The sequence below is a fragment of the Physella acuta genome, unplaced genomic scaffold, assembly GCF_028476545.2.
Source record: "Physella acuta isolate Inbredline_101_S28 unplaced genomic scaffold, ASM2847654v3 ptg001709l, whole genome shotgun sequence".
NCBI classification, from domain to species: Eukaryota; Metazoa; Mollusca; class Gastropoda; family Physidae; genus Physella; species Physella acuta.
Window position 1 is genome coordinate 45310 of NW_026733221.1, and position 27968 is coordinate 73277.

General features: G+C 38.7%; 1 protein-coding gene across 1 annotated transcript in view; it reads right to left on the reverse strand.

The window, feature by feature from the left end:
- Window positions 1–18684, reverse strand: part of LOC131930051 (lysosomal alpha-mannosidase) — a gene marked incomplete at its 3' end in the record, with an annotated part of 60383 nt that extends 41699 nt beyond the window's left edge. Inside the window, 1 exon segment of the mRNA XM_059286418.1 lies at window positions 18605–18684.
- Window positions 18685–27968: the final 9284 nt, after the last annotated feature.

The window sequence follows — 27968 nt, forward strand, 5'->3', positions numbered from 1 at the left end:
GGAGACAGATATATATAGAGCCCAATTTTGTGGAGCCGCCTTTTTGGAGCCCTGTTTGGTGGAGCCAGCTATTATTTCTTTCGTATTTTTAATGTTTCAAAAATTTAAAAATTAGTTTTAATTAATGACAACGAGAAATAAAAAACAAAAAAAAAAAACAAAACTTAAAGTAACGTAAACGTAACTTTGTTGTCAACATTCATATGGTGGAGTGGCCTGGCGGTAGAGAGCAAGACCGCGAACAGAAAGCTCTCGAGTTCGAATCCGGGTTCAAGTCAGTAGAAGGAATCTGAGTTCAACCAGATCTGATAGGTACCCAAGTCACGTTAAAAAAACAAAGGCAGCTGGGCATAGAGGAAAATTTTAACTTTTAGATGTGCTATTTTACATGTGACTTGAATGGCACTGAAAGTGTATAATGCAAATAAGACACATGGGGCAGATGAAGTAGAGTTCAACTGCTTCAGGGACCTCGACAAATGAAGGGATAATAATTTTATGGTCAGCACTTTGAACAGCCGCGTTTCTTACCCTAACTTGAATTAGGTACCCATATATACTTTTATTTATACTTTTACCAGGGTTTTGCCTGCCTGGAAATTTCAAATGTGCATTACCCCCCCCCCCCCACCAGTGAGAAAAAGTATCTGAAAGAAACCTTACACACAGAGGACACAGAACCGCATACACTTTTACTACCCCTAAGCTTCGTGGTTCAAACGATCGAATTTGTAGCCTCTTAATTAAAATTTATTCATTAAACCATTCAAACACCCTGTTGGAGATTTGACGTAGGTATGAACAAATCACTGCGGGTAATAACAAATCACGGTACATATTGTATTGATTAAAAAAAAATGTTACGGATTTAGAATAATCCCCGTTGGCTGTTAGAATAATTTAATTGACCGAATTATCTGTGACACGTAAAATTAGGATTTAACGTGCTATTCAAGATAACACACACGTTTAACATGTGTTTTGTTGTTCTACAAGAATAATATGTGATTCTAATCCAAGAATCGATTACGCGAAATAAAATAAATATAATAAAGCAAAATGTGTATGCTAGCACACATACACAGGGGCCCCTGAAGCAAAATTATTTAAAAAAAATAATCACAGTATCCGCATGTAAACATTGGTGTATGGTTATGCTAAAATATTTCCTCATTATAAATAAACCGGGAGTGATCTCCCCTAAACTTTCTCGAATATTCTAATACGAGAAAAATGGCCCGTTGAGGAAGGATACAACGGGCGCTAGGCTGATAGTGCTGTCTCTTTTCTCTAAACTAAATCCAACCCACCCCCCCACACACCACCCCCCCACCCCCAGCCCCCCACCCCCACACACCACCCCCCCACCCCCCCCCCCCCCACACCCCCCCACCACCCCCCACACACCGCCCCCCACCCCCACCCCACCCCACCCCCCACCCCCCCCCCCCAAAAAAAAATGTCTACCGTCCCATTCAACGAAATATAATTATATACTTTTTCCAGTGTCCGCCCCCTCCCAGAAAATTCTACCCCCGCCCCCGAAAATTTCAAGTACCCCCACCCCTCTCCGGGGAGGAAAAAGTCTGAAAGAAACACTGGTGTCGCGCTTAGCCACTACCCGAAGAATTGCATTAAAGAAATTGCAAGAAAACCACTTTTTAGATTAGACACATTAATTAGGCGGTAATTTTATTATAGAGTATCGATGAAGAAATTTCTTTTGAGTTAGGGAGGGGGGGGCTCAGACGTTCTTACGCGGGGGTGGGGCTTCGCCCCTACCCGAAGAATTGTATGAAAGAAACTCTTCACGCAAACCACTTAGATAAGACACAATTTCCTTTTTATTCAATGTTTACTCTCCGGTTTGAGATTATTTTCTACTCTGTGCTAAATGTGTCGACGTCATACTTCGTTTTTCGAAATACTATGCATGTTTTTAATTTCCTTGTGTTTTCTCTAGAGCGTTCTTGTCAGACAGAGCGTTCTTGTCAGATAGACAGACAGCGAAACTATTAGTATTAACGAGAAAAATGGCCCGTTGAGGAAGGATACACCGGGCGCTAGGTTGATAGTGCTGTCTCTTTTCTCTAAACTAAAACCAACCCACCCCCCCCCCACACACACCCACCCCCACCCCACCCCCACACACCACCCCCACCCCCACCCACCCCACACACCACCACCCCAACCCCCCCCCCCCCAACCCCACCCCCCCCCCCCACCCCCACAAAACATGTCTACCGTCCCATTCAACGAAATATAATTATATACTTTTTCCAGTGTCCGCCCCCTCCCCGAAAATTCTACCCCCGCCCCCGAAAATTTCAAGTACCCCCACCCCTCTCCGGGGAGGAAAAAGTCTGAAAGAAACACTGGTGTCGCGCTTAGCCACTACGCGAAGAATTGCATTAAAGAAATTGCGAGAAAACCACTTTTTAGATTAGACACATTAATTAGGCGGTAATTTTATTATAGAGTATCGATGAGGAAACCACCCCACCCCACCCCCCCCACACACACCACCCCAACCCCCTACCCCCCACCCCCCACTCCCAAAAAAATCATGTCTACCGTCCCATTCAACGAAATATAATTATATACTTTTTCCAGTGTCCGCCCCCCTTCCCGAAAATTCTACCCCCGCCCCCGAAAATTTCAATTACCCCCACCCCTCTCCGGGGAGGAAAAAGTCTGAAAGACACACTGGTGTCGCGCTTAGCCACTACCCGAAGAATTGCATTAAAGAAATTGCAAGAAAACCACTTTTTAGATTAGACACATTAATTAGGCGGTAATTTTATTATAGAGTATCGATGAAGAAATTTCTTTTGAGTTGGGGAGGGGGGGGGGGCTCAGACGTTCTTACGCGTGGGGTGGGGCTTCGCCCCTACCTGAAGAATTGTATGCAAGAAACTCTTCACGCAAACCATTTAGATTAGACAACATTTCCTTTTTTTCAATGTTTACGCGATAATCAATGACGTCATTACATTACTGTGTGCACTCTCTGGTTTGAGATTATGTTCTACTCTACGCTAAATGTGTCGACGTCATATTTCGTTTTTCGAATTACTGTGCATGTTTTTAAATTGCTTGTGTTTTCTCTAGAGCGTTCTTGTCAGACAGAGCGTTCTTGTCAGATAGACAGACAGCGAAACTATTAGTATAAACGAGAAAAATGGCCCGTTGAGGAAGGGTACAACGGGCGCTAGGCTGATAGTGCTGTCTCTTTTCTCTAAACTAAAACCAACCCACCCCCCCACCACACACCCCCCCCACCCCCACACACCACCCCCCACCCCCCCCCCACACACCTCCCCCCACACAACGCCCCCCCCCCCACCCCACCCCCCCCCCCCCCCCCACACACCCCCCAAAAAACATGTCTACCGTCCCATTCAACGAAATATAATTATATTTTTTTTCCAATGTCCGCCCCCTCCCCGAAAATTCTACCCCCGCCCCCGAAAATTTCAAGTACCCCCACCCCTCTCCGGGGAGGAAAAAGTCTGAAAGAAACACTGGTGTCGCGCTTAGCCACTACCCGAAGAATTGCATTAAAGAAATTGCAAGAAAACCACTTTTTAGATTAGACACATTAATTAGGCGGTAATTTTATTATAGAGTATCGATGAAGAAATTTCTTTTGAGTTAGGGAGGGGTGGGGGGGGGGGGCTCAGACGTTCTTACGCGGGGGTGGGGCTTCGCCCCTACCCGAAGGATTGTATGAAAGAAACTCTTCACGCAAACCACTTAGATAAGACAAAATTTCCTTTTTATTCAATGTTTACTCTCCGGTTTGAGATTATTGTCTACTCTGTGCTAAATGTGTCGACGTCATACTTCGTTTTTCGAAATACTATGCATGTTTTTAATTTCCTTGTGTTTTCTCTAGAGCGTTCTTGTCAGATAGATAGATAGATAGATAGATAGACAGACAGCGAAACTATTATATAGAATAATACTAAGTGGGATGGTAACTCGGAATATAGACATGATTTTTGTTTACTTAAACTTTTAAAAATAGAACAAAATCTAGTAGAAAAAAGAATTGCGCACCAAGCGAACGCCAAAACAAAATGTGCATAATAGTGCGCAATATTATTAGTACTTAATAAATTTATATGCGTTTTTTTGAGAAATCGGAAATAGCGTAAATTAGTACTTCCGCTCAACGAAAATTACTCAAAATTTGACAGAAGTAGAGAATTAGATCTTTTACTTACATGTGAAATTTCATTTATCTACCTGAAATAGTGCACAAGTTATAGGCTTTTGAAAAATACAAAGTAGAAAAAGTACCACTTCCGGTTATTGGAAATCGCTCAAAAGTTGATACGGATCTACGATTTTGATAAAATACTTATATTATATGAAATTTCATCAACCTAGCTGTAACGGAACTCAAGATATCGTGTTTACACACAGACAGACACAACACACAGACAGACAGACATACAGACATACGGACAAGATTGCAAAATTAATTTTTTCCGTATCAATGAGGTGTAAAACTTCGAGATTTGTGAAAATCTCGATTTTTTTTTTGCACGATTACAAGACTTTCTCTATACTTCGTATATACGAGAAAGTAAAAAGGACAAGTTTTATACACGCTCATATTTCAACACAGGATTTTATCAAGTAAATCTTATGGTAGATACCAGCTATAGTCATCTGAACACTAGTATCAGACATTGTTGTATTGGCGTCCGGAGGGACTAGAACATTAAACACTGTTTTCGTTTAGCGAAACCGCTGGATGTGGAAATATCTATCTATTTGTAGTAAATATATAAATAATTCTCTACTTCGCCAAAACACGAGGGACACCACCACCACGCACGCACGCCGAAAATCTAACCCTCCTCCCGCCCCTCCCTCGCTTTCAAGGTATGCGCAACAGACCATATCGGAGGAGTGAGGATAATCGTCCTTAAACCAAAAACTATGTTCCGTCGCAGCATTGGTAGTGTCCAATTCACAAATTAACCCGCGGGTCGGCTCGTGAAGTATTGTTAACAAACTTTAGTCCGTACTAAAAAATCTGCAAAAGAAAAAGTTCACGAAGACAATCTCCTCATATTTTATATATATATATATATACCTTTAGGTATAGCACCAAATGACAATCTACTTAGTGACGCCACTAGTAAGGACCCATTTGTCTGTTTGAAATGGTAAGGACACGCTGTTTATTAAAGTGAGTAATGTAGTCCAATCTCCACAAAGGAGCCTAAAGAAAGGCTTTAGTAAAACCTTCCCTTTATGGTAACGATTCAGATATCTATAGAGATAGATGAGTTACAAAAAGTTATTGTGTTTAAAACACACAAAAATATATAGCTGAGACTTAAAAAAGAAAATATTCATTGTTTCTTTTCACGAGTGCAAACAATGTTCTGTTGACACATGTTTGAATGTGTGTTGTACATTTTTTTTTACCCCAACAAAAAGTGATTGTATAAGGGGCGATAACTTTCTTTATGGTACTCCATAACATGGCGATAACCGTCAACTGTCCTGAATAGGCCGTACATAGTATTGTCTACACCAGGATAAAAAAATGTGGTAATGAAATCAAATTCAAACAGAAGTTAGGTCTATACATGATAATCCATTATTCTATAAGGGCAGGCCAACATAAATTGTATAAAACACTGCCTCTATGGAAATTCGACTGTTTTAAAAAATTATATTTTAGTGTGCTAACATTGTGAAGTTTCCAAGCGTTTGAAAATGTCAGAAATAAAATTTTCATGTCATGTAATTTAATTAGATTACACAACCCAGAAAAACAGTTAAAACTAAACACGCGAGTAAAAAAAAGTTTAAGCCTGCATTACACGTTTGTGTGGGAGATGTTTGAGATGTGTGGGCTATGTGTGGGAGGGTGGCGTGTGTCGAGAGACATACATTCTGAGCTCATACAAAAAACAAAGACATACAGCTGTGTGCTGGCATATAAATATATATATATATACACACTCTTACATTTACACTTAAATAAAATATCAACACGTATATATACACAAACATATTATATATATATATATATATATATATATATATATATATATATATATATATATATATATATATATATATATATATATATATATATATATGTGTGTGTGTGTGTGTGTATAATTGTTTGTTACAGTAGACTATTCATTCAGCTATCAGACGGTAATAACCTTATAAACACTGCTGTTTTATTTACAAGAAATCTGAGGCGATACAAAAACATTCTGGCATATTCATTGGGCGAAAACCGGAAGCGAGAAGCACACAAAAATGAGCACCAATTGATTTTTAATCAGGCTCCCAGACCAGTCGACGAAGTTCCGGTGTCGACAGGCCACTGATTGTTTACAGAACAGGTCATTAATGACTCGATGTCCGGTTTCATTTAGTGACCCATAGAAATGACTTGTTTTTACACCCGTGTAGTGTAAGCTAGTCAATTTTTTAAATTAAATTAATGCTTAACTAATTAGTGTGAAGATAATTACATTTGCCCACGTTTAAGTTTCTACAAGATATGCAACGCTAGATGGTAATTTGATTAGCTGGGTTAATGAGGACGGTAACTTAGTTAGCAGGGTTAAATGAAGTTTAAAAGTTGACATTATGATGTGACAGGATGCAAGACAGGGGTTGAGAAGAGAAGTTTTCTTTTGTTTAAAGAACATGTATGCTATCTTTTGAGAATGAATTGTTTTAAAATTTTAAAATCCTACTTTTTATATGGCTATGAGATAATGATTGTGTATAAAAAGACCATATTTTATATATGTATATAAAAGAATGGTTGCAGATAAAGATATCCTATTGTATTTATGTGTATGAGAGAGTGGTTTCAGATAAATAATTACTATTGTCGTTATGTGTATTAGATAATGGTTTCAGATAAAAAGCACATTTGTCTATAAGTTGAATGGTTTTAGATTTAAAATGGTCCAATAGTGTGTTTGTCTGAAAGAATGGGAATTTTAAAATGATACTAATGGAACAGATGAGGAATAGGGTTTAAACAGCATGTGGTTCAAATTATCTACCCCATCAGCTAACCACCACATAACCACCAGCTAACCACTGCATAAACATCAAATAACCACCACATAACCGCCAGCTAAACACCTCATGACAGCCACATAACCATCACATAACCATCAGCGAACCACCACATAACCACCACATAACCACCACATAACCACCACATAACCACCAGCTAACCACCACATAACCACCAATTAGTCTACCCGTAATTACAATCTATCCACCATTCAAACTACCAGTACATCAACCATTAACCAGACACCACCAACCTCCATTCACACCACCAATACACTACCCACTAACCATCAGCTAACCACCACCAAAACCACCACCAACCGAACCACCAGTAGACTTCCCACTAACCATCAGCTAACCACCACCAAAACCACCAACCAAACCACCATTACGGACCTGCACGTTGCGACGATTTGGCTGTTATCGATAATTATTGTGTAACTCCTCTGGGAGACGGGATTCTGGCTTTCTGCCTGCTCAAACTCAGCGATACCACAATACACCCCCTCGTCAGACAATGCTCTAGAATTCTTTGCTTTGACCAAACACACACTAACGATACCATTTTAAGCTACTCATTACTGGATACTTGCAATACCCTAAAGTTACCATTTCAAGCAATATACAATGGCGAACTCCATAATTCTCTTCTTTCACCCAACACTAAAGTTACCATTTTAAGCTATACATTAACCAATACCAGCAATACTCTAATATACCCACTGTCAAATAATACTCCATAATTCCTTTCGTTAGTCCAACACAAACTATACTATTTAAAGCAATACCAATCTAATGCCAATAATAAGGTAAGGAAGTCATGAATTACACTAAATAATAACATTCCCAAACAGAGCCAAGCTCTTTCTTAGCTGAGCGATAACAAAAAGCAGAGCATTATACACAAGCCCATCAAAGCCCAGAGTAACACTGAAAAGCCCATAAATATTTAAAAGCCAGCATTGCCAAAAACTCATTTAATTGTCGGCAATATTAAAAAAAACACATCAAAATCAAAAACCCAGCAATAACTAAACTCTTTGCAATATCTCAAAGCCCACCAATACATCACAAACCCATACAATATCTCATTTTGTAAACGCCATCTAACACCCAAAAACCTCGGCAATATCTAAAATATCAACAATATAATTTGTACAACAAACGCGGTATCTAAAAGCTCAACATTACCTCATAGACCCACATGAAACCACCCTAACTTCTAGAAACGGAACTAAAATGTTTCCTCACTTAGAGCAATAGTCTCATCTCAACATCCGCCGTCAGCATAAGTGCATCCTAACAAATCTAATACAACAATAACATAATAAACACATCTGTTTCCCTCGATAAAATAATACATGTTTGAACAGGTCGATTCAAATAGCTGGGCGCTTTTTTAGCCACGCTTACAGCTACCTCTGAAATTTACAACTAGACCCAGAGGCGTAGCGAGGCGGTGGGGGGGGGGGGGGGGGCGGGGGGTGCGGAACGCACCGGATGACACCATTTAGGGGGGGAGGGTGACACCAAGGCAAAAAATAGCAAAATATTGAGGCGGAGGGTGCAAATAGAAAGTTTGAGGGGGGGGGGGGTGTGCAAATCGAAAGTTTGAGAGGGGGGGGGGGGGGTTGTCCCCGGGAAGGGTCGCTATGCCTCTGGGGGGTGACACCATTAAGTGCCGCACCGGGTGACACCCGACCTCGCTAGGCCATTGACTAGACCTATTCTATTGTTCTGCTATATATTTTATATTTAATACTACACAAACAATGGATATTTTTCAGTTTTCATCGGACTGCTTCACACAATGCCTGCTATGATGTGTGTTTTATCAGCGTATTTTGGTGCGAATGAACATTTTTGCGAGAGATATAATGAATGTATGGATAAACACGCATCATAACAACCCCCCCCCCCCTCCACCCCAGCTCCCCACCCCCTCCCGCGACTAAAATAAGTGCATACAACAACACATCAACAGCGATGATATGATAGCCTTGCGTGCCACGTAAACTGGACGACACAACAATTTCATTTTCTCCCCGCAAAGCAATCTACTTTTTTTTTTGACCCATTCCCTTTGATACCCCAGCGAGGAATCCAATTAACAATCGGCTATGGAGTGATATGAAACCTAATTTTAGTCCACTTGAAACTAAAATCTCCCACCCAGCTGGAGAATAAAATTGAATGAGGGAGGCTCTGGGTGAGGGAAGTAGTTCCAACGCTGAGGAGTGAAGCGCTGCCGAGTGAGTCCGCAGACAATATAGGACCTACGTAACAAGGTTGGGCCTTCAGGGTCAAGCCTGAATAGTCGGACTTGGACATTGTTTACTTGTCCAATAAGACATAGATTTTTAGTGTCCGTGTAGGACATCATTAGAATATAGTGGACATTCAGGTCGTAATTAGAAAATAGTGGACATTGAGGTCGTAATTAGAAAATAGTGGACATTGAGGTCGTAATTAGAAAGTAGTGGACATTGAGGCCGTAATTAGAAAGTAGTGGACATTGAGGTCGTAATTAGAAAATAGTGGACATTGAGGTCGGAAGTAGAAAGTAGTGGACATTGAGGTCGTAATTAGAATAATATAGTGGACATTGAGGACATAATTAGAATATATTACACATCGAGGACGTAAATTAGTTTCCAGCGAACAAGTAGCACATAATTTGATTTAGGAAGCCAGAAAAATATTTTGAATTTTATTCCACAAATATAGCAAATTTAAACTTTAGGGAGAGGTAAGAAAATGTGTAGATATTTTTGGCTAAATAAGTGACGTAATTAGAATATAGTAGAATTTGAAGTTCGTAATTAGGTTCTTTGAAGATAAAGAAAATATTCACAAATCTCACTAGCGAATATGTAAAAGAAAAAACATTAGTTTTCTAAGCAGTGGCGGAACTAGAAAAAAAGGGCCACCCCGCAAAAAAAAATGTTGGGCCCCCATATATATATATATATATATATATATATATATATATATAGTTGTTATGCCAATGAACCTGTCAAGTTTGGATGCTGTATCATTTACAGCCAAGTGTCCAGTCAAGGTCTTGTCACGTCCAGGTTCGTGAAGCTTTTGGCTATAATCAGAACATTTGCTATTTTAGGACATTTTATGTCCTACTAATGAATATGTAAATGTATTGTTCCCTGATCTTAATAAAAGTTATATATATATATATTCAACATTTACATAGAAATAAAAAATTTAATTTGGCAAAGGGTGTATTTTTTTGAATAAAAACTATATTATTTTTTATTTAAATCGACGACCCTGCAGTACTACGTATTTGAACAAAGTCTATTAATTAAATAATTTTGTACGTAACTGCAATAATGTTCTTTAAATATAACAATTACATATGAAGTTTTCTGTAGGATTAAAGACTTTCTAGAAAATGGTTATAGATGGTTTCCCTTGGCTCTTAAATTAATACATGAGAAAAAGAAACTATCGCAGCATAATCTATATATATAATTCTCTTCTTCGAGCCGTTAGAAAACAAGCTGCAAACGCTCTCCCTACCTCCCCACCCCTACACGGTTTTAGTGAGCTGTGTTCACTCTAAATGTTTACAAGCAGAGCCAACGATTTTAAACGTAGGGGGGGGGGGGGGGGGGAGGAGGGGGGGGAGGGAAGGAAGGGGGGGGGGGTTATGGTCCTTAACGAGCTACTAATAGTGTTTTAAAGAAATATTTTCAGTGTCAGCGTTGGTACTGTCGAATTCACAAATTATGATTTATTGAAAATTAGAAACAACTAAATTGCGGCGTATGATACGCCGCGGGCCGGCTCGTCTATATATATAATTCTCCTCTTCGAGCCGTTAGAAAACAAGCTGCAAACGCTCTCCCTACCTCCCCACCCCTACATGGTTTTAGTGAGCTGTGTTCACTCTAAATGTTTACAAGCAGAGCCAACGATTTTAAACGTAGGGGGGGGGGGAGGGGGGGGGAAGGAAATGGGGGGGGGGGGTTATGGTCCTTAACGAGCTACTAATAGTGTTTTAAAGAAATATTTTCAGTGTCAGCGTTGGTACTGTCGAATTCACAAATTATGAATTATTGAAAATTAGAAACAACTAAATAGCGGCGTATGTTATGCCGCGGGCCGGCTCGTATTCAAATAAATTTTTACTTTCTCATAAACTGAGTGTAGAGGAAGTTAAGTACTCGTACACAAAATTTTAATCAGAATTTTCTCGAAGTTTGACACATAAGTTAAGAAAAACCTACTTTAGCAATATTGTCTGTGTGTATGTGTGTGTAAGTGAACACGCTAACTAGAGCACAGGTTTTGTAAGGTTGACAAACGTGCATACAAATAGTATAACCGATTCGTAGCTTTTCTTTTAACTTTTGAGTAATTTCCGTTTACTGGCATTGGTATACTCCCCTTCCGGTTTCTCAAAAAGTTGTTATTTTGAGAACCGTTTGAGTTAAATGGAAGATCTTTCAAATTATAAAAAAGTATAAGATTGTGAACGCAGGTTTCTGTAAAATGATCAATGTAAATTCCGGTAACAGGTACTGGTACTCAATTTTCATGTCATGTCATGTCATGTCATGTCATGTCATGTCATGTCATGTCATGTCATGTCATGTCATGTCATGTCATGTCATGTCATGTCATGTCATGTCATTGCAGCAATATGTGTGAAAAGCGGCTGAATAAAGTTGTGCTGAGTGAAGATTTACACCAGAACACATACTGACCCTGCAGTACTAAGGTAGCTCTACGTAAATATCACCTAAACAAATAAACACAAGTTTCCACCTTAGTACGCAAGCACCCAGCGCAATACCGAGACCTAGATCAAATGGTGCAATCTAAGTACGACAACTCTAATCCTTTACAAATCAAACTCCACGCTAGTCTTTTAAAAGCAATGTCAATATAATCGAACTCTTCATGCGCCTCGGCAAAGACACCCCAGCAGTTCGTTTTAATCTCAGACGAAACTTAAATTGATCTTCTCAGCTCAGACCTGCCCTAGGTGGACATGGGTGTTGGGTAATTTATTCATGAGCTTGTCATCCCCCGGTGTCTGCATCAGTTAAGAGCCGGTAAACGCCCAGAACGACAAACCTCTTAAACAGACACAAACAGGGCTTCAAAAGGGATTTGTTAAGTAACTTCACAATTCTTTCAACATTTTCCTAAACTTGTTTAACAGCTGGGAAAGACTTGATAATTTAAAAAAAAAAAAAAATTACAGAAAGATAATTTAGCCTGTAATTTTTTAAGCGGTCATAATTTTTATATTTTACTGTAATATGTTATACTGTATAAACATACGCAAGAATGACCGTATGATTACTGTAAAGATATCGCATCTAACGTTAAAATAATTGATTATATCTAACAATAGCGTAGCGTATAACGTTGATAAGAATTTAAAATAACACACCAGCATCTTATTATTAAAAACATATTAGTAAATTAAGAACGATGGGTTAGGTCAATTATGACTACAGGGAAGTACACCAATCCAGTTATGTTTGAATACATAATCTACCAACACGCGCTTTTGTTTCGTTTCATCTGACGTCCTATAAACTGTCATGCAAGTAATTGATGCGTGTTTTTTATTAACATATTTTTGAGTCAACTTTATGTGACGCTAATAATTTTATCTTAATTAATTTTAGTGCATTTTTTTTCTAAAATTTTTACTTTCTCGTATATACGTAGTATAGAGAAAGTATTGTAATCGTGCAAAAAAAAAAAAAACGAGATTTTTACGAATCTCGACGTTTTACACCTCACTGATACGGAAAAACATAATTTTGCAATCTTGTCCGTATGTCTGTGTGTGTGTGTGTGTGTCTGTCTGTGTGTCCGTGTGTAAACACGATAACTTGAGTACCGTTACTGCTAGGTTGATGAAATTTTATATATAAGTATTTTATCAAAATCGTAGATCCGTATCAACTTTTGAGCGATTTCCGATAACCGGAAGTGGTACTTTTTCTACTTTGAATTTTTCAAAAGCCTATAACTTGAGTGCTATTTAAGATAGATAAATGAAATTTTACATGTAAGTAAAAGATCTAATTCTCTACCTTCTGTTAAATTTTGAGTAATTTCCGTTGACCGGAAGTAGTAATTTACGCTACTTCCGATTTCTCAAAAAACTAATGTAAATTTTAAAAGTACTAATAATATTGCGCACTATTATGCGCTTTTTTATTTCGCGTTCACTTGGTGTGCAATTAATTTGTCTACGAGATTTTATTCTATTTTTAAAACTTTAAGTATTTAAAATAGATTAAAAATCATGTCTATAGCCCGAGTTCCCATCCCCTGTTATTTTATATAAAAATATTCGAGAAAGTTTAGGGGAGATCACTCCCGGTTTATTTACAATAAACTTGAATTTGTATTTTCAAAGTTATCTGCTGCAGATTGTGATATATTTGTCACACTTGAGTGAAGTATTTCACACTTGAAAATCACAATAGACTGAAAAAATGTCCCAATATAACGCCTTTCTCTACTTATGCAAGACATACTAGACTGGTGTCTTCACACTTCGCGTCAACAAGCATATTCTAAATACATGTGACGACGTGGTCAGATGGTAGAGCGTACAACCGCAAACCCAAAAGTCCCGAGTTCAGATCCCGGACCGTAGGACGTCCCCTGAGTCCACCCAGCTCTAAATGTTTCCTGACTTACGTAATGGAAAGTACATGCGGCTAAGGTTAGGGCGGGGAAACAGGTGAACTCTACTTCATCTGCCCTATGAACAGACATGAAAGCGTTACTTCTTTTTACTTTTTATTCTAAATAATTATTACATTTGTTCGTCCAATGCTCACTTACACCTTCATCGTCTTGTACACAAGATATGTAATCGATTAGTTTTACTTTTGACTTTAACTTATGGATTAAACATTCACTCTATATGTCAGTCGTTTTTTTTTACCTTTCGAACAATTAGGGTAATCCTGGTTTACTGTTTAAATAATGTCTTTTAGGTAAGGCTTAGTATTCCTTTAATCTCTATCATTGTCTAATATTATCTTCTTTCAATCATCATATGTATGATTGATTTTTAGTTACATCCGGATCAAATAATGTGGTCTGTATATGTTTGAAGTGCTGGTTTTATACATTCAGTTTATATGAAACGTTTTTATGGAAATATCAACTTTAATAATCTACACATTTTGGGATTAGTTTTATCATTCAACTTAGTCGCATTATAAGAACATCATTTTTCTACTTAGCCACATCATGAGAACATCAGCCTACAGCTTAGGAACATTATAGGAAATATTTTTCAACCTACCGACATCATCATGAACTTAACAACTTTGTCAAATAATATTTATCAACATTCACATTTTGATTGAAACAAGCCTTGTGATCAGCGATTACTGTCTAGCTGTAATATATCTCATAGTATTTATTCACTGTATCCCCTCTCATAGTATTTTTTCACTGTAACCCCTCTCATAGTATTTTTCAAAATTTTTTCCTAGTATTACCACAGTATTCCCATTTCCCGTCTTAAAAACCAGAGTTAGAGGTAGCCAGAGGCGTAGCGACCCTTCCCGGCGCCCGGGGACAAACTTTCGATTTGCACCCCCCCCCCCCTCGAACTTTTCATTTGCACCCCCCCTAAAACTTTCAATTTGCCCCCCCCCTAAGGTCAGCGCCCGGGGACATATGTCCCCCCCCCCGCCCCCCCCCCCCTCGCTACGCCTCCGGAGTTAGCTCTTCCTCGCACCTTACGCCACATAGCCAAGATAGAAACTTTACACACAGGGAACTAGAAAACGTTGACGGAAACGTTATTTTGGGTTAACAACCTGCTAATGTTAACAACATTATATAGGCGTACACGCTTCGGCATCAGAATGGCAACTGACAGAACACCCCGTCAAAACGAACACGTCAAATCCAATGATAATGGACCCCGTCGGACAAAGCTCATTTTAAAAGGGCTCCCGTCAATACGGCTTCCGTTAAAAAAAGTTCCAATAAATATGGCCTCAGACAAAAATGCTCCCGTCATTATTAAAGATTACTGTCAAAAAGGGGTAAACGTTAAACGAATTATTTTTTTCCCCTCCGCTGACGAATCTGATATTTGACAGGAATAAACTAGTTCCTATTATGATTGTATGTAAGGAATAAATGCCATGGATATGTTTGTTTATTTGTTTACATAAGCGTATAATGGTTGTATGCAAACAATATATGCCGCGGATATGCCTGTTTACATAAGCCTAACAACATGACGCTAATAAACGTAATCATACATCTAAATAGTGTCTATGTCATGTTTACTAGCTGAACGAAATGTGTATTTATATTGTGGTTTAACAAAAAACATCTGAACTAGCTCACTTAAGTTTTCTTGTACAGTCGATTATAACAGTAATATTGGGTGGTACTGTCACCCCTGTTGGGTCAGGAGACATCGGCCCTACGTTTCTGTTAGACGTTTGTGTCTTTGGCTACCTTTGGCTACCTTTGGTTACCTTTGGCTACCTTTGGCTACCCTACTGTGGACAGTGTGACCGCCTCAGCAAGCTAGGACATTATTTTATAGCAGGTTATGTTAGTATCCTACGGGACGGCGTGGCCTAAGCGGTAGAGCGCCAGGTTGCTAATTCGAATTTCTTGAGTTCGAATCCGGGTCAAAGTCCCTGGGTCCCTCCAGTTCTGATGGGTACCTAACTCACGTTAGGGAAAGTAAAGGCGACTGGGCTTTGTGTTGACCACACTATCCCTTCGTATACCGAGGTCACAGAAACAGGTGAACTCTACTTCACTTGCCCTATAGACCGTCATATTTGAAAGAGAACTTTACTTATGTTAGTATCTTAATGATAACTACAGGTATATTAGACATATCCACCCAGGGTATACACCAGTACAAAACAGTTGAATATTAAAACATACTCTTGTATGTCCATTATTTCCGCAGCTTTAAAAACTGACTGAACATAAAAACAAGGTTAATGCTAAGGTTTGATACTCGCACTCCCGATTGTTTAAACAATAATGTGTCTTTCATTTACCTATCTACCACGGCCCCTAACTACTACCACAAGTGTCTTTTCACAAGCGTCCCTTTATATTTTGGATATCATGATCTCTAGAAAGATGTGTTCTTAATCATGAGCTTTGTCAGTGTGTTTCCATTTTGTCTAGCCTTTGACCACACCATTATTCCTGTTATAATTTCTTCTCTATTTCGTCTAGCCTTTCACAACACCATTATTGTTGTACTACTCTTGTCTATTTTGTCTAGCCGACGACGACATTACTCTTGTTCTAGTTTTTTAAACACATTTCCACCAACTATCAAGCCGAATTGCAACTACTTTAATCCACTGACTCAACGTTACGTTACAATGTTTTCTATTCACTATTTATTTACTAGCCCTCATCGCGTACAATACATAACACGATGTATTGTACGCACAGATGTGAGAGATTCGATATACACACAAGATAGAGATACTGCCAAGTGTCAAGTGCGTTATTTGTTTCTGGTACAGGATAACGAGTCGAAGTACAAATCCAACTTGAAACTGAGAAAACTGGATGTCATCAAGACAAGTGATTAAGATTAACTAAACACTTACGATAAATTCTTATATTTGCATGAGTTTGGTTGTTTATTGATTGTGTTTTAATTTTGCATGCTGTCTTACCACAAAAAGAGGAAAGTTAGTGCGATATTGATTATATCACCAAGTCACAGGATCAAATAATATTTTTTAAACAGTAAAGACTAAAAAGACATAACTGTCGCGGCATTGACTGCGGAGTTTACTTGACTGATACTGAACAGTCGTAGCTTAGTTATCTCCCATTCAATGTTCGTATTCACCTTCTTCTTTTTCACTACTCTAATTAAGGGGAGAGTATAAAGGTGGTTGTCATAGGCTGGTTCGCTTTTTCTCTCTTGTCCTTTTTTTTTTAGTCTTCTGTCTTATTATCTCCCTGTTTCTTTCTCTTCTTCATTCTCACACATGCTCTCTCCAGTGGCGTAGCTAGGGGAGGGCGGGTGGGGCGGTCACCCCGGGCGCCGACCCTATGTGGGCGGGGCGCCAAAGGGGTAGAAAAAATTAATTTAAAAGCTCGTTTTAAGCGGAATTATTAAATTATACACAGTTAAAGTTACGTTCATAAATGACTACAAGGCTTTACACACTTAACTATTTTATAGATCAAATTTTTGGGAATCCTCGACAAGAAAATCTAAGAGACGCATTCCGTACAAGAACTCAGAGACCGAAGCTGATACTTTCGTACTGGTCACATTTACGATCACAGATTTACTGACCTCTCCGTATGTATGCTGGAGAAAAAAAAATATTTCTAAATAAAATCGAGCTTAATTATTTTCTAACATAGCAGCGGTTAAAATTCCAATGCAATAGATCGCAAAAAAGGAATTTATGCATGACAAGTCTTAGTTCACATCACCACAAGGAGTGAATCATTTCGCAAGTGTGTATCGCCAGGTGTACTAAAGTAATATGATATTTTTACATACTATTTACTTACAGCTGAATGTTTTCGTTTCTATAAATAGCACGTGAACAATAAGACGTGCTTGCTTTGAACTGGTAACATGTTTTATTTCATTGTACCGCGCTTGGAGCAAACTAAAACTTCAATATATATATATATATATATATATATATATATATATATATATATATATATATATATATATATATATATATATATATATATATATATATATATGGATATATAAATATATGTATATATATATGGATATATATATATGGATATATAAATATATAGCCTATAGGCCCCTATATATATATATATATAAATATATATATATATATATATATATATATATATATATATATATATATATATATATATATATATATATATATATATATACAGACAAAACATAAAATGACCTCGCAAGTGACAGCACGCCTTTCAGGATCACTAACATGCTAACTTCAACGTTCTAACGTTAGCCCTGAACAGTTACATTATTTCAGAATTTGTAAAAGAGGACTTAGGCGCCAGAAAATTAAGGTTATCTCCGTACCTGCCAAAATTGGATGGGATTAGCCTAGCGGTTAAAGTCCATATTAGTGTTGTTGTTCATAATGTTGTTTTATGTTAAGCATAGAAAGATGCGAGTTTTTAAGAGAAATTTCCAGTTTTCTATCAAGCACGATATATCTTTAACAGCATAAAGCGCGTAATAGCTAATCAACAAAATTTAGAAATTGTAATAGAAATAATAACATTCTCGCTGTTGTTTAAAAATAAATGTATTATACTACGGTGTGTGTTCTAAATGTTAGAACTAAAGTCAAATAACGCAACATCACTGTTGTGCAGGTAAAGTAGCGTATATATCTTATTCTTTCAAGGCACAGACACTAACTTAATTGTTGTATTATATTGTAAGTGTACACTAGACCCCTTGAGAGGGTTTTGTTCCACTTATTTGCGATAGAAGAAAAGTAAATTATACAACACTTACAGGTTTGCATTAAATTATTGTGTTGCGTACACAGCTATACTTGTGCATCAAATATGGTTTATTTTAGAACAATCCGTGTGAGTACTCAGATGTCCGCTCAGCGTTTAATCCCCCGATGATTTACGAAATTCACGTGCGGTTTAGACTCTCGATGGGGAATTATCCAGGCCATCAACAACAATGTAAACAGGGAGCGAACTCGGTAGTGGTTCAACAGGGGGAACAACCCCATACATATTCTAACAGGGGACATAACTCGGATCGTGTTTTAACAGGGGAGATAACAAGCGTGTTCTTTCATGCAGTGCTTCGTTATTTCATATTACGCAGACGGACCCCTTGACGGCCTGACATTCTATAGTTGTGTTGGCATTCGCGCCATTAAAAGTCTGTCAGAAACAGTTCTAATATTGTCTAGACAACATAATGAACAATTCGCTGTCATTTTTCTTTTAGTAAATTTGACGCAATCAGATGACCTGTTGTAGTTGGAAATACCCCATCATCCTCATACAATTGCAAATTTGTAAAAGGTTGTAATATAATTCTTAGTTAGAAGATTTACATGCGTATTAAATACGCAGGGGGGGGGGAATACCTAACGTAAAGATGACATTAATGTAAATCTTGATTAAGAAATGAAATCATTACCTCTACGTTGAGTGAAAAAAACATTTTTTTCAAAAGACATAGTTTTTTAATAAAGTGTGATTTACAAAGACTTACCCTATATTTTAATAGGTACAAATATTATCCTTTGTAATTTTTAAAGAACGAAAAATATTTTAACAGCATTAAACCTGACGATCCCAAGCTTTAGCCGATATAGAAAGGTACACATTTATTATGCAACATGATCCTGACTTATTTTAACGTCCGTTCATGTAATATACGCATACGGGATAGAGGAATACGGAAAATAGGCATACATAGTCTTCAATGCAAAATATAATGATTCGTATGGAACCTTCTGTACTAACCCCCCCCCCCGTCACCTTTCCTTCCCCGTCTAAACGTCAATTTCTTAACGTCAGCGAAATACAGTCACTTTTTTACTTTCTCGTATAAACTTAGTATAGAGAAAGTATTGTAATCGTGCAAAAAAAAAAAATCGAGATTTTTACAAATCTCGACGTTTTACACCTCACTGATACGGAAAAACATTATTTTGCAATCTTGTCCGTATGTCTGTGTGTGTGTGTGTGTCTGTGTGTGTGTCTGTCCGTGTGTAAACACGATAACTTGAGTACCGTTACAGCTAGGTTGATGAAATTTCATATATAAGTATTTTATCAAAATCGTAGATCCGTATCAACTTTTGAGCGATTTCCGATAACCGGAAGTGGTACTTTTCCTACTTTGAATTTTTTAAAAGCCTATAACTTGAGTACTATTTCAGATAGATAAATGAAATTTCACATGTAAGTAACAGATCTAATTCTCTACCTTCTGTAAAATTTTGAGTAATTTCCGTTGACTGGAAGTAGTAATTTACGCTACTTCCGATTTCTCAAAAAACTAATGTAAATTTTAAAAGTACTAATAATATTGCGCACTATTATGCGCTTTTTTTATTTGCGTTCACTTGGTGTGCAATTAATTTGTCTACGAGATTTTATTCTATTTTTAAAACTTTAAGTATTTAAAATGGATTAAAAATCATGTCTATAGCCCGAGTTTCCATCCCCTGTTATTTTATATAAGAATATTCGAGAAAGTTTAGGGGAGATCACTCCCGGTTTATTACCACTTAGGGCCTACGCTAAAACCACACCGCAATGTGTCGCCAATAAACGATCAAAAAATGAAGCGTCAAATGGTGCGGGTAGGCAAATCCCGTCACGCGGGTTATTACCTGCTGAATGAGTCGACGGCTCTACGGCCCCATAACGGCCCCCATAGGGCCGCGGCTCAATGACTGAGGGGCAGGCCAGGTGTGCGCCGTTGAATCGTTGAGCTCAGCCACGGACAGATTCACTGATCAACGTGTGTTTTGAGATTGGCGACTAAGTTATGGACAGTGCTAGTGAAATGTGTGTGTGTGGGTGTTTGTGTGTGTGTGTGTGTGTGTGTGTGTGGGTGTGTTCGCGTGTGTGTGTTTGCGTGGGGTAGGGTTGGTTATACGCCGTCTGATACTTAAGTATTATGGGATAGTACTATGTCTAGTGGAACTCAATTAGAACTTAAAATGTCTGGACAGCTAATATTTAGGGCTCGTTTATATATATATATATATATATATATATATATATATATATATATATATATATATATATAAAGTACATATAGGCTAAACACACAATCATCAAGATCTGGCTGTCGATGTTGTGACCAGATAACATACAGCCGTCTATGTTTCATTGGCTTCTGTGGTACATTAAACTGCTAAAGAAAATGTTTCAGTTCACACCACTGGAACGAGTCCGTTAGACATTGCCTACCAAACTTATTTGGATACCTGACTCACGTTAGGGAGGGTAAAGTTGGCTGGACTAAAAACACGATAACTTCAGTACCCAAAGGAAACAGGTCAACTCCACTTCACCTGCATAAGGGGACAGTCAATATAAATTAGATGCCATTGGCATAATTATGAAACATTGATGCTCAACAATCCTTACCTTACCTTAATCCTCATCACTCCCTGTGGAGTATAGGGCAACAACAAATCTCCGCCATTCCACCCTGTCCTGGGCGAGCCACTTTAGTTCATGCCAGGTTTTGCCAGTAGCCTGTACTTCTTCTTCCATCTCCCTCCTCCATGTTCCCAGTGGTCTTCCTCTACTTCTCTTTCCGGGTGGGTTCCACTTCAGCGCCATGTTGGGGAGTCTTTTTTTGCTCATGCGTAGGACATGGCCCAGCCATCTCCATCTCCTCGTTCTAACTTCTGAGACAATGTCGTTTAATCCTGTCCTTCGCCATATTTCCTTGTTCGGGACTTTGTCGTCCCACTTTATCCTGAGGATGCGTTGGAGGGATCTTCTTTCAAAGCCTCTGAGTCGGCTGTCTACTTTCTTGTTTAGTTTCCATGACTCTGCAGCATAGAGGAGTACAGAACGTACATTAGACTTATAGATCCTTATTTTAGTTCTCTGCTGCAGTGAGGATGATTTCCAGATCTTAGCGAGTCTGTTAAAAGCTTGTGCTGCCATTGCTATTCTGGTGGCAATTTCTTTCTCCATGCTGCCATTTGCTGATATATAGCTGCCGAGGTACTTAAAGTCTTCGACCTCTTCTAGCTCTGCTCCATTCGCAAAGGTCTTGAGAGCACTTTTGGTTTTTATTTTCATTAGCTTGGTTTTTCCGGAGTTTATCTTTAGCCCAACGCTTTTGGCAATTTGCTCTATTCTTGTGGTTTTCGCTTGGATGTCTTTTTGGGCATGTGAAAGTAAAGCCAAGTCATCAGCAAAGTCACAGTCCTCTAGGTGGTTGGTAAGTTCCCAAACAATTCCTCTTGGCTTATCCTCAGTGGCTCTTCTCATAATCCAGTCTATTACCACCAAAAAGATGACAGGTGAGATGACACAGCCCTGTCTGACTCCTGTTTTTACCTTGAACCATTCACTTTGCTGATTTTCGTGTCGCACACAGCATTGGTTATCATAGTACATGTCCTTAAGTATGTTTATGACTTTTCCTGGAAAGCCATATAGCTCTAATATCTTCCATAATGATGGATGGTGGATGCTATCAAATGCTTTCTCGAAATCTATGTAGTTGATGTAGAGAGACGAATTCCACTCCAGAGACTGTTCCACTATAGTGCGCAAGACAAATATTTGGTCATTACATGACCTGTTGGCCCTGAAGCCAGCTTGTTCTTCACGAAGGATCCCATCAATTCCTTTCCTCATTCTTTGTAATAGGACTCTGCAGAAGACTTTCCCTGGTACTGACAGAAGATTAATGCCTCTCCAGTTCTCACAAACATTAAGGTCGCCCTTTTTGGGTAATTTGATAATGATTCCCCGTTTCCAAGAATCTGGGACTTTTTCTTCATTCCATACTTTGTTGTAGATCCCTAATAGAGTTTCTGCACCTATTTTTGGGTCTGCCTTTAGCATCTCCGCAGTGATTCTGTCCTCTCCTGGAGCCCTATTGCTTTTTGTTTTTTGGATAGCTTCTATTATTTCTTGTTCTAGGATGGGTCCTCTATACATTTCAAAATGTATGTTCATGTCAGTGAAGTCAGCAGTTTCTTCTGGGTCTGGTCTGTTTAGGGTCTCTTCGAAGTATTCAGCCCATCTTTTCAATTGATGTTTCTCCGTTGTAAGAACTTTCCCGTTTTTGTCCTTGATAGTAGATGAAGGACAACAATTACCACACTAATATGGGACACTAAGTCAGACATCGCAAATTAAATCTTCGCGGTGAATCGTTGAAATTGAAAAAAAGTACGCTTTATTTTTGGAAATTTTAACTCTAGAAATGATCAGTGTACACAGAGCAGTAGTATATTAGGTCACTTTTGGAGCGTATTCCTGGCGGAGGAGCGCAGGCGCAGGCGCAAAGGTTATATAGTAAAATACTCGGGAGGAGCGGATGTGGAAGGCGCAGCCTGGTACAATGACATATAGCAAAATACTCCCAGCCTGGCGCATCGGGATGTGGAGGAGCGGATGCGGAAGGCGCAAAGACATATAGTAAAATACTACGCCAACTGGGGTTGGCGGAGGAGTGAAGGGTGAGTCACCTTTTGGTGACCTTGTGACGTAATCATTGACCTTGTGACGTAATTAGTGACCTTGTGACGTAATCACTGACCTAGTTACGTAATTTTAATGCGTTTTTAATGAGTTTTAATGAGTTTTTAAAATTTTAATTAATTTTTGACCTAGTTACGTAATTTTAATGAGTTTTTATTACGTAATTTGAATATTTGTTTGATTTAAATTGTTTAATTACTTTGTTTATATTGTGTAATTTTTATTAACGAGTTACGTAATTTGATTATTTGTTTACTTTTTAATTATTTTTATTTTGTTTATTTTTAATTTTATTTTATTTTATAATTAGTTAAATTATTATTAACTAGTTACGTAATTTGATTTTAATTACTTTTGTTTATTTATTTATTTGATATATTTCTTTTCTTTGTTGTTTAATGTTGTTTATTTGTTTGAATGTATGTATGTTTTAAATTCTCCCCTACAACGAACGTATACAAAAAACAGGTTAAATTCTCCAACACAACGACCGTGTACAAAAAACAGGTTAAAGTCTCCACCACAACGCTAAAGTATACAAACATAGAACATTCATTAAAGATAACGATCAGCCACAGCTGTTACGTATCGACCCGCCCGCGAAGTTTTCTCACCGCTGCCCGTTTTAATGGGAATGTATTGATCGCAGCCGCTGACCCATCACAGCATGATGTCCCACCTAATTAAATTTTTGTTATGCTTCACCGAGTTTCCCCCGCTCGGTTGACGGGTTATGGTAATTAACGACGTACATTAAGTAGCTTTCCGCGAAGCACTTAGGTCATTATGCAACACCTGTTGTGCGACAGCTGGTGGTGTAATTAGGTTGAGCAACCGGACATTACCTTGTTGGTTTTCTAGTACGCGTATGCTACACGTATACACACACACACACACACACACACACACACACACTAAAATTAGAACAAAAGTCTTCTTATATTTTATTTGTTTATTAACGTTTTTCCAATTCATCAAAGGCTTTTAAAATTTCATCCTGTAAACTTAACAGGCGCTCAAAGCAGACGCGACTCATACAAACACCAGAATTTGTAGGAAAATTAAGATCGGTCCCATCTATAAGCTCTCTAAGATTTAAAGTGTTTTTGTTCATGAATTGGCTAACAATCGCCAATTTAAATCCGGTGTGATTCATCGTTCGTATTTCCGTCACTTTATTGTTACCTCTGGCCACAAGTATCCAATCTTCATTAGACATCTTGAAAAAATCTTTTATAATTAGTTCCAATAATTTGAAGTGTTAAACGTAATATAATACGATCGTTAATATATTGACGATTCGCTGACGCCGAAAAGGGTTGTAATATAACTTTTAAAGTTGCACCGCGAGCTTTCTTCAAAACAAAATAGGCTGCATATAACCCGCAACTGTTGGTTAGAATATCTTGTAACACTCTTGAATTGTAAACGAGTGGTCTGTTTGAGTTATTTTTTATAAAAGACAAAATGGCCGGCTCCCGAGGTGGTAAGCCAAAACTATCGAAATAAGTAAATTGCGATAGTCCGTTGAAAAATAGACCAACCCAATGACTCCCTGCCTCCGAGGACGAATCTAGATTGATAATGAATGCCGCTTGCTTCGTTCTATCGAGACGCGCGGGTAACTGATCGCACGCTAAAACGGCAAAGAGAGTTGTGCGTTGCACAAATAAGTCCGCGGCCAGTATACTTTGTAGTTCTCTTGTGTTCATTTTCTTTTATAGGACAAGTTAGGCGGTGTAATCTGTCAGCACTTGCCTCGTTTTCGAAATTTCTAACACCGAATCAAGTTCAGCATACACAATAACTTGAATCGGGTCAGCTGTAACTTGTGAAAATTTAAGTTCAATAGAAACAGGTCCGGATTTAGCCAATTCAAATTGTTCACCATCCAAAAGACTAGGGCTTAAATCAAAAGCAAACAGGGTATACCCGTTCTTAAAGTTTTTATAATCTATCCCATTACCAGCATCTTTTCCAACCATACCAAGAGCGAGGTTACTATTGAAAAACGCTCTAATGGCTTGTTTCTTATCAAAGTCCATGACCAGTGGTTTTCCCGATAACGAGCGACCATCAACGCTTACATTTAAATACGTCAAGTGAAAATGTTGAAAATTGAAGGGGTTTTTCGTGTAACTTCCATTAAAGGCGGTAGAGGCGACTAGACCGATCACTAAACGGGTCGGTGTTTGACTCATATACAAATTGTCTTGGTTGTGACTTAACATACCTTTCGGTATAGCAAAGGTTTTTTATTACAACGCGTTTAAAAGGGTATTTTGCATTTGTTGTCGTTAAAGCCTTTTCGTGTGCGATAGAAATGGCGGGGTTAAGTCTGGCTTTTCTAACCACCAATGTTGCGTACGTTATAACCGCTTTATATCCCTTGTTTGGTTCTGCTGTCAAGAGAGTGAAACTGTCTTTTGCGGGTGTAAGTTTAATTTTAATGTCAACACCATTCAGCATATACCGATCTTGAGCGAAAATGTCAGAGTGTATACGTCCCATCATATCGATCTCATGACTTTCAGCAGCGGTGGTGCGGCGAATCCTATACCCTTCATTATTGTCATCTTTGAATTCCTCGAAATAACAGGCTAAGTCCCTCGCATAAAGAGCGGCCGATAGAGACCCATTCTTGGCCTCTTCCCCGTGATTTAACGTAGCTTCCAGATAGGCGCGATACGGATAGGTGTTCTCACTAGCAGTAATTAGCGTATCGTTTAGAGAAATATCCACTTGTGAAAATAAACTGTGCAAAAAATAATTGACGGGTGCGACATCAACGTCCGCTGGTATTGAATCACCATTCGCTAAGGTTACTTTAGCGCGCACGTGTAAATAAGTATTAAACAAATCGAGATAGTCTTCACTGTTACCAGAAATGGCAAATTCTATAGGTGCACCTTGTGCCAAGGACGCCAGGGGATGTATTTCAACAAATTGACCCTCCTCGACGGCAGTTTGTGTCGGGGGTGTACTAAATAAATCCAATCCAGAATGTAAGCACTCACATGAACTCGGGTGAATAAGAGCCATGGTTAAGCAAATATATCTGAATATTTGGGATGCTTCTTCTTAACACACGTCTTCGAATGTTTGTGGTTTGGTCTGCGTGTTAGTTTTATCTGTTGTTCGAAGGGTTCACCCGGTGGTCTCGAGAACCCCCGCTTTCTTCTCAACCCGCTTCCTGATTGGTTTTGTCCTAGGTGATCAACGGCGCCTTGCAATAAACGATGTCCGGCTTCCTTGGCGTGTTCTTTAAACGATTCTCCAACGTCTCTTCCCGCTAATGCGTCGTTTGCAACTTGCAACCCGGTACTAACACCTTCTCTGAGTAAAGCCTTACCTCCCGTCTTTATCCAAGGGAGGACCATTCGACCTAGACCACTAAAGAAACTACCAATACCGTGTCCTCTCTGATTTCGTCCACCGATAAAAACGGGTAAACCATCACCGTACTGGTTACAGTAAAAATCCTCGTACAATTTAGGGTTTCGATGTAAAAGTGTGTGTTTCACCATGGTGTGAGTTATTCGAGATCGAAATGTTTACGTGTTCTAAAATGGAGTGTCAACACCGACGTTCCACTTGTGAATGAGAGCGTTTGTCCCAAGTCATCGCATAAAAGTATTTCCACAGTGTCGAATGAAAAGCGGTTCAGGGGGATGTAGTGTGGTTTGTCGTAAATACGAAAAACGGAACTTGGGTTCTTCTCAACGATCGGTACGGTTCGAAGCAAAGGGACCATGACATCACCAACCGGTCTCGTTTTTACGAGGTCACAATAGACGAATACCGTTTTTACTTCGTCTTCAGGGAGATGTTTCTCCCTAACTCTACCAGGAATATGTAAATAGCCTGTCAACCTGTCACGGATGGTACTTTCTATTCCAGCCGCAATTACTTTTACGACAACTTTCTTAAATCCCTTGTTACAGTTTGAAATTATAACTTCCACTTTTTGTTCATCAATATCTCTTTTTATTAGTTTTTTAATAGCGTTAACAAGCGGGTCTATGTAATTATTTTTGGTCTGTCGTACTCCATATATGAAAAGGTTAACGTCTTCACCTTCTGTACTGGAATGATACTGGAGCCAAATTTGATGTTCTCTAAGCATACAAAACGCGTTCGGCATTTGAATCTCGACCAGACCAACTTCGTAGTGTAAACTCACATCGATAGTCTGTGGTAATTTAACGAAAAAATGCCCAGCCTCGTTGTCTGGAAAAACATTCGGTGATGTATTGCTAGGCAGGGTCACATAAAAACTCATTGTAAAATTTTGGTCCTTGCAATGGTTGGGTTAGGTAAAATATATCCGAGACAGCTGGATAACAACACGACCCAGAGTTTTCCCTCTTTGTCGTCGACCGTTCCACGCGTCAGATTAAATAGTGAAAAAGCAATGACGACAAATATAACCAACATTTGAGAGATGAAAACGATTTCCGGTCGTGTCCTTAGTCTACCGAACCAACTCGAAATGGTCGAACCGATAGAAGACGTGGTGGATCTGGGTCTCACCTCGATCCCACCGAACGGTCTGAGCGTTTCTTCCAACACAGGGTCATCCAGACTTAGGTTTTTTACCGTTTCCTCCATCCTTAGTCTTTATATTTCGAAATGTCTCTAGCTGAAATCCAACTGTT